At 41.1% G+C, this 7,500-nt stretch overlaps 1 protein-coding gene across 2 annotated transcripts in view; it reads right to left on the reverse strand.

Moving 5' to 3' along the window:
- The window catches only part of LOC125045141 (atrial natriuretic peptide receptor 2-like), a 35,892-nt gene that overhangs the window by 9,801 nt on the left and 18,591 nt on the right, over positions 1-7,500 (reverse strand). The window lies entirely within an intron of this gene.

Here is a 7,500-nt window from a genome sequence, read left to right on the forward strand (position 1 = left end):
TTATCACCGGAAATTATTTGTAAGCCCGGCTCACGGCCATATACGAAGGAATCCTGCGCCCACCACACGCACACCTATGCTCATACGATTGAGACGCGCACTGTTAGAATTAAGTTCAGGCCCAGCTGCCTTGTGTACGAATCATGAGTGCTTGCCTTTTTAGCCCAAAGATATGTAATTCTTGTCCAAATGATTTTTCTCTCTTCAATATGATAGTACTCTATTGAACACACTAATCCTTAAAAACTCCAAAGTAATTAACACCTCACTTGACATGTTCCGCTTCTTGTTTCTTGTGGCATCTTGTTCTTATTACGCTCTCATTTTTCTTGCAACTTAGTAAGGTGATTGACAAACATAAAATTATCCCTCCTTAGCTCTTTTACTGGCCTGATACACGTATATTTCAGCCTCTGAGACGATGTAACAGTGCGAAACCTCCGCCACACCCGCCACCCTAGCAAGCGACGACCTTAGCGACCATCGGATCACCAGGAACCAGCTGTAGATACCAAACAACCTGTATCCCTATGCGCTAAAGCAGTGTTTCAAGCGCTGCAGACGGCTCAAGGACGAGCCTTGCGCGTGGGCGAGCGATGTCAACAACACGTAGCAAGACCGGATGGTACCCCTCTGTCCCAGCTTTTCCTTGGGCGGACGCACGGGAGTAAACATCTGCTCTTGAAGGGAACCGCCGCATAAAAGGACACGTTCGTAAGACAGAGGGAGAGAGACATGGCAGACAAACCAAGCCACACAGGGTCCAGCTCCACCACCTCGTCCTCGACCCCAGGGACACGGGGGTCTTTTGGGGGTCTCATATGTATCTTCAACAATAAACCAGCAAGCTAAGACACCTTTAATTGACCCGCCCACGTCCATCTCTCGTCTCGCTCACAATCTGGTGACAGCAGTGCTCCCAACCTCTCGTGTCGCTCATATTCTGGTGGCTTGGTCTGTCTGCCGTGTCTCTCTCCCTCTGTCTTAAGAACGTGTCCTTTTATGCGGCGGTTCCCTTCGAGGACGAACAATTACTCCCGTGCGAAAAGAGAAAGCCGCGTCAGCTCAAGGAGAAGCTGTGCAGAGGTGTGAAGTGTATCATCTGGTCTTGCTACTTACTGTTGATAAACGGGGTTGATTTAGTAAGCAACGAAAGGGTGGAGAAGGGTGGGTATGATGATGGAGGAAGAGGAAGAGGAAGAATAAGAGGAAGAAGGAGAGGAAGAGGAGAAAGAGGAGTAACAATACAGCACGGGGTAGCCTCCGTTCGTTACGGAAGGAAGGAGGGTGATTTAGTTAGATTTAGTTTCAGTTAAGGAAGAAGAGGAAGAATAAGAGGAACATAGAATAATAATAAGAAGCGATGAGTTGGTGGAGATGGTGAAAGAAGCAGAGGGAGAAGAGGAAGAATAAGAGAAAGAGGGAGAGGAAGAGGAAAAAGAGTAGTGATAATATAAGGAACGGGGGATATTTAGCAAGAGATGAGGGGGTGGAGACCGTGAAAGAGGAAGAGGGTGAAGAGGAAGAGGAAGAGGAAGAAGAGGGAGAAGAGGAAGAGGAAGAAGAGGCAGAATAGGAAGAATAAGAGGAAGGCGGAGAGGAAGAAGGAGGCAGAGGAAGAGATAAAACCACACAGGGTAGCCGTCTTTCCGCACGCTTTCGACGATCTCTGCGGAAGGAAGTGAAGGAAAGAGGGAGACTTAGTTACATTTAGGTGGGGATGGGAGAGGAAGAAGGACTAGAATAGTAATAGAAGAAGAAGGAGAAGAAGAAGAAGAAGAAGAAGAAGAAGAAGAAGAAGAAGAAGAAGAAAAATAAAAATAAAAATAAAAATAAAAATAAAAATAAAAATAAAAATAAAAATAAAAATAAAAATAAAAATAAAAATAAAAATAAAAATAAAGGTATATACATTGTTGCTGATAGATAAACACACACACACACACACACACACACATACGCACACGCACACGCACAAACACACACACACACACACACACACACACACACACACATACACACACACACACATACGCACACACACACACATACGCACACACACACACACACACATACACACACACACACACACACACACACACGTGAATAAACAGTTAAGAAAGCCCGCACATCCCAACGAATGAGGAACTGAGGACATACGAAGAGAAAAGAGAGGAATGAGAGAAGATGGATGAAGAGAGGGAAATGAGAGATGAAGAGAGAGGGATTGGAGAAGACGAAGAGAGAATCGCAAGACAGACAAAAGGGAAGAAGAAAAACAAGCGAAGGAAGATGCATCTGTGCGTGAAATGAAATGAGTGTGTGAAGTGGACGGAATTTATATGGGAATGAGAGGTGAGGGTGACTTGCGTTGGATGTTGAGGAGTTTGTGATAGATGAGAGAGAGATGGGAGAAAGAGAGATAGAAAGGGAGGGAGGGAGGGAGGGAGGGAGGGAGGGAGGGAGGGAGGGAGGGAAGGAGGGAAGAAAAGAGCAGAGCAGAGACAGAGAGAGAGAGAGAGAGAGAGAGAGAGAGAGAGAGAGAGAGAGAGAGAGAGAGAGAGAGAGAGAGAGAGAGAGAGAGAGATAGAGAGAGAATGAAAGGGAGGGAGGGAGAGAGGAAGGGAAGAAGGAAGGGAGGGAGGGAGGGAGGAGAGAGAGAGAGAGAGAGAGAGAGAGAGAGAGAGAGAGAGAGAGAGAGAGAGAGAGAGAGAGAGAGAGAGAGGGAGGGAGGGAGGGAGGGAGGGAGGGAGGGAGGGAGGGAGGGAGGGAGAAAGAGAGAGAGAGAGAGAGAAATCGAGAGAAATCGAGAGAACGAGAAAGAGCGAGAGACAGCAATAGATAAATAAACATATAGATAGATAGACAGAAAGAAATAATTTCCACTACCTTATTCATAAATGTATATATGTAACTATATCTATGTCTACGCGTTTGTGCCTACGGATTTTCTCCCGTTTATATGTAAATCTAAAATTATTCAAACCTAATTTTCACAACGAAATAAAACTATCAACTCCATTGAAGCAGACAAGACGGAAGCTGTCCATCTGAATTGTAATATACGAAGAAGAAGAAGAAGAAGAAGAAGAAGAAGAAGAAGAAAAAGAATGAGAAGAAAAAGGAGAAGACGGAGAAGTGAAAAGACGAAGAAGAAGAAGAAGAAGAAGAAAGAAGGAGAAGAAGAAGAAAGAGAAGAAGAAGAGGAAGAAGAAGAAAAAAAGAATCAAAAGAAGAATGAGAAGAAGGAGCAGAAGTGAAAAGACGAAGAAGAAGAAGAAGAAGAAAGAAGGAGAAGAAGAAGAAAGAGAAGAAGAAGAGGAAGAAGAAGAAAAAAATAATAAGAAGAATGAGAAGAAGGAGAAGAAGTGAAATTACGTAGAAGAAGAAGAAGAAGAAGAAGAAGAAAGAAGGAGAAGAAGAAGAACAAGAAGAAGAAGAAGAAAAAGAAGAAGAAGAAGAAAAAGAAGAAGAAGAAGGAGAAAAAGAAGAAGAAAGGTGGAAGAAGATGAAGGAGAAGAAGAAGAAGAAAAGTAGAAGTATAAGGAAAAGAAGAAGGAGAAGAAGTGAAAAGCAGAAGAAGAAAAAGAAGTAGAAAGAGAAGAAGAAGAAAAGTGGAAGAAGAAAAGAAGGAGAAGAAGAAAAGTGGAAGAAGAAAAAGGAGAAGAAGGAAAAGAAGACCAAGAAGAAGAAGGAGAAGAAGAAGAAGAAGAAGAAGAAGAAGAAGAAGAAGAAGAAGAAGAAGAAGAAGGAGAAGAAGGAGAAGAGAAGAGTAAGAAGAAAGAGAAGGAGAATAATAAAGATAAAAAGTAATAATAATAATAATAATAATAATAATAAGAAAAAGAAGAAGAAAGAAAAGAAGAAGAAGGAGAAGAAGAGAAGAGGAAGAAGAAAGAGAAGAAGAAGAAGAAGAAGAAGAAGAAAGAAGAAGAACAAAAAGAAAAAAAGACGAAAGAAGAAGAAAGAAAATAAAAAAAATAAAAATAAAAATAAAAGAAGATGAAAAAAAGGATAAAAATAAAAATATAATAAATAGAAAAAGAAAAAGAAGAAGAAGAGGAAGAAAAGATAAGATAGAGAGAGAGAGAGAGAGAGAGAAAGGTCTGTTATTGAGCACCCTGTATTTTCCCCGCGAAAGCTTGCTGGAAAACAAGTATTTTACGCTTTCACTTTTTTTTGGCCAATTTTCTTTTATTTCTTAGTGTCTCTTCTCTTTCTTTTTAGTGTCTCATTTATTTACTTCTTCATTTGATTTATTCTCCTCTGCTTCTCATTCGTCGTTTGTTTTAATCCTTCGTTTCTCCTCCTGTTCTTTCTTCTGTTTTATTGTGTTAATCAGCATTCTTTCCCTTCTTTCCAGGATTTTTTTTTTTTTCTCTCTCTCTCTCTCTTTCTGTCTCTCCCTATGTGGGTATATATATCTATCTCTGTCTATCTGTGTCCCTATTTATCTATCTCGATCTGTCTCTATCGCTCTATAAATTTCGCTTCTTTTATATCTATCTCTATCTACCTATCTCGCTCATTGTCTTTTCTCTGACTGTCTGTCTGTCTTTCTCTCCCTCTCCCTCTTTCTCCCTTCCTACCTCTCCCTCCAACCCTCCCTCTTCCCCTCTTCCTCTCCCTCCCTCCCTCTCTCCCTTCCCCCCTCTCCCTCCATCCCTCCCTCACCCTGTCTCTCTCCCTCCCTCTTCCCCTTTTCCTCTCCCTCCCTCCCTCTCTCTCCCTTCCTACCCCTCCCTCCATCCCTCCCACACCCTGTTCATTTACATTTCACGCTGCCCTTTGTTTCGTCCATAGGTATTGGAATCTATGTCTTAATGTGCCTAGACAAGGGGTTCAGACCCTCTGCTGCGAAATGAAGTGGAATCGAGTTATCAAAGGAGAATTGTATGCTACGTCGCAGTTGCACAAAGCAGGCTATTCCTGTGATGGAGTTCGCGTTAACCTCTCCGTTAAGCTAAGTGAATGATACTATTAAGGAAGGGAATCCGTGCATGCTTATTGCTGCTCTATTTACACAATGGGATGTAAAAGAATGGGGAATAAAAGTTGTGAAATGTGTCTAGCTGTCAAAAAGAATTCTGGACTGAGTGTTTTTTTTTTTTGTCATATTGTGTATCAAATATTTCCATTTCCACTGCACTGGACAGCTGTAGCTCATTAAGATAATTAAGCAGAAAACAGAATCGCTATAATGTTTTCAGATTTAGAGAACAATATAACTGTTACAATCCACGGTATTATTCAGGCTATTGTATAAATACAATATACATTTCGTCCATTGAATGTCCTATACAGTTGCAGCTGTATCTCATAAAGAGCCTCAAAGGGCTGACAGATCATGGGAATTAAACAAACAAACAAACAAAAAAGAAATAACAAACAATAACGATCAAACAAAATAAAACGACTGACAAATCTAACCTGACGGCAAAAAGAAAGAAAGAAAGAATGAAAGAAAAGAAGACGAAGAAGAAGAAAAAAAACGATAGGCAAATCTGCAAAGCAAAGAAAAATGGTTTTGGAAAGAAGAGAAGTTATACGAGTTATACACGAGGATAGAGGAAGGAGACAAATGAACAAGAAGGAGAAATGTGAAAGATTAGATAAGGGAAACATAGAATAATGACATCAGGGAGATACAGCGAGATATCAATAGTACAAGGAATTTAAAAAGACTGTGAAACGCTAAGAATGAGAGAGAAAGAGAGAGAGAAAGAGAGAGAGAGAGAGAGAGAGAGAGAGAGAGAGAGAGAGAGAGAGAGAGAGAGAGAGAGAGAGAGAGAGAGAGAGAGAGAGAGAGAGAAAGAAGAGAGGAGAGAAAGAGAGAAGAGAGAAAGAGAGAGAGGAGAGAAAGAGAGAGAGGAGAGAAAGAGAGAGAGGAGAGAAAGAGAGTGGAGAGAAAGAGAGAGAAGAGTGAAAGAGAGAGAGGAGTGAAAGACAGAGAGGAGAGAAAGAGAGAGAGGAGAGAAAGAGAGAGAGGAGAGAAAGAGATAGAGGAGTGAATGAGAGAGAGGAGAGAAAGAGAGAGAGGAGTGAAAGAGAGAGAGGAGAGAAAAAGAGAGAGGAAAGAGAGAGAGAGAGGAGAGAAAGAGAGAGAGGAGAGAAAGAGAGAGGAGAGAAAGAGAGAGAGGAGAGAAAGAGAGAGAGGAGTGAAAGAGAGAGAGGAGAGAAAGAGAGAGAGGAGTGAAAGAGAGAGAGGAGTGAAAGAGAGAGAGGAGAGAAAGAGAGAGAGGAGAGAAAGAGAGAGAGAGGAGAGAAAGAGATAGGAGAGAAAGAGAGAGAAGAGTGAAAAAGAGAGAGGAGAGAAAGACAGAGAGGAGAGAAAGAGAGAGAGGAGAGAAAGAGAGAGAGGAGAGAAAGAGATAGAGGAGTGAAAGAGAGAGAGGAGAGAAAGAGAGAGAGGAGAGAGAGAGAGAGAGGAGAGAAAGAGAGAGAGGAGAGAAAGAGAGAGGAGAGAAAGAGAGAGAGGAGAGAAAGGGAGAGGAGAGAAAGAGAGAGAGGAGAGATAGATAGATAGATAGATAGATAGATAGATAGAGAGAGAGAGAGAGAGAGAGAGGAGAGATAGATAGATAGATAGATAGATAGATAGATAGATAGAGAGAGAGAGAGAGAGAGAGAGAGAGAGAGAGAGAGAGAGAGAGAGAAAAGAATTCTGGACTGAGTGTTTTTTTTTGTCATATTGTGTATCAAATATTTCCATTTCCACTGCACTGGACAGCTGTAGCTCATTAAGATAATTAAGCAGAAAACAGAATCGCTATAATGTTTTCAGATTTAGAGAACAATATAACTGTTACAATCCACGGTATTATTCAGGCTATTGTATAAATACAATATACATTTCGTCCATTGAATGTCCTATACAGTTGCAGCTGTATCTCATAAAGAGCCTCAAAGGGCTGACAGATCATGGGAATTAAACAAACAAACAAACAAAAAAGAAATAACAAACAATAACGATCAAACAAAATAAAACGACTGACAAATCTAACCTGACGGCAAAAAGAAAGAAAGAAAGAATGAAAGAAAAGAAGACGAAGAAGAAGAAAAAAAACGATAGGCAAATCTGCAAAGCAAAGAAAAATGGTTTTGGAAAGAAGAGAAGTTATACGAGTTATACACGAGGATAGAGGAAGGAGACAAATGAACAAGAAGGAGAAATGTGAAAGATTAGATAAGGGAAACATAGAATAATGACATCAGGGAGATACAGCGAGATATCAATAGTACAAGGAATTTAAAAAGACTGTGAAACGCTAAGAATGAGAGAGAAAGAGAGAGAGAAAGAGAGAGAGAGAGAGAGAGAGAGAGAGAGAGAGAGAGAGAGAGAGAGAGAGAGAGAGAGAGAGAGAGAGAGAGAAAGAAAGAAGAGAGGAGAGAAAGAGAGAAGAGAGAAAGAGAGAGAGGAGAGAAAGAGAGAGAGGAGAGAAAGAGAGAGAGGAGAGAAAGAGAGTGGAGAGAAAGAGAGAGAAGAGTGAAAGAGAGAGA

Source organism: Penaeus chinensis, chromosome 3 (assembly GCF_019202785.1).
Source record: "Penaeus chinensis breed Huanghai No. 1 chromosome 3, ASM1920278v2, whole genome shotgun sequence".
Taxonomy (NCBI): Eukaryota; Metazoa; Arthropoda; class Malacostraca; order Decapoda; family Penaeidae; genus Penaeus; species Penaeus chinensis.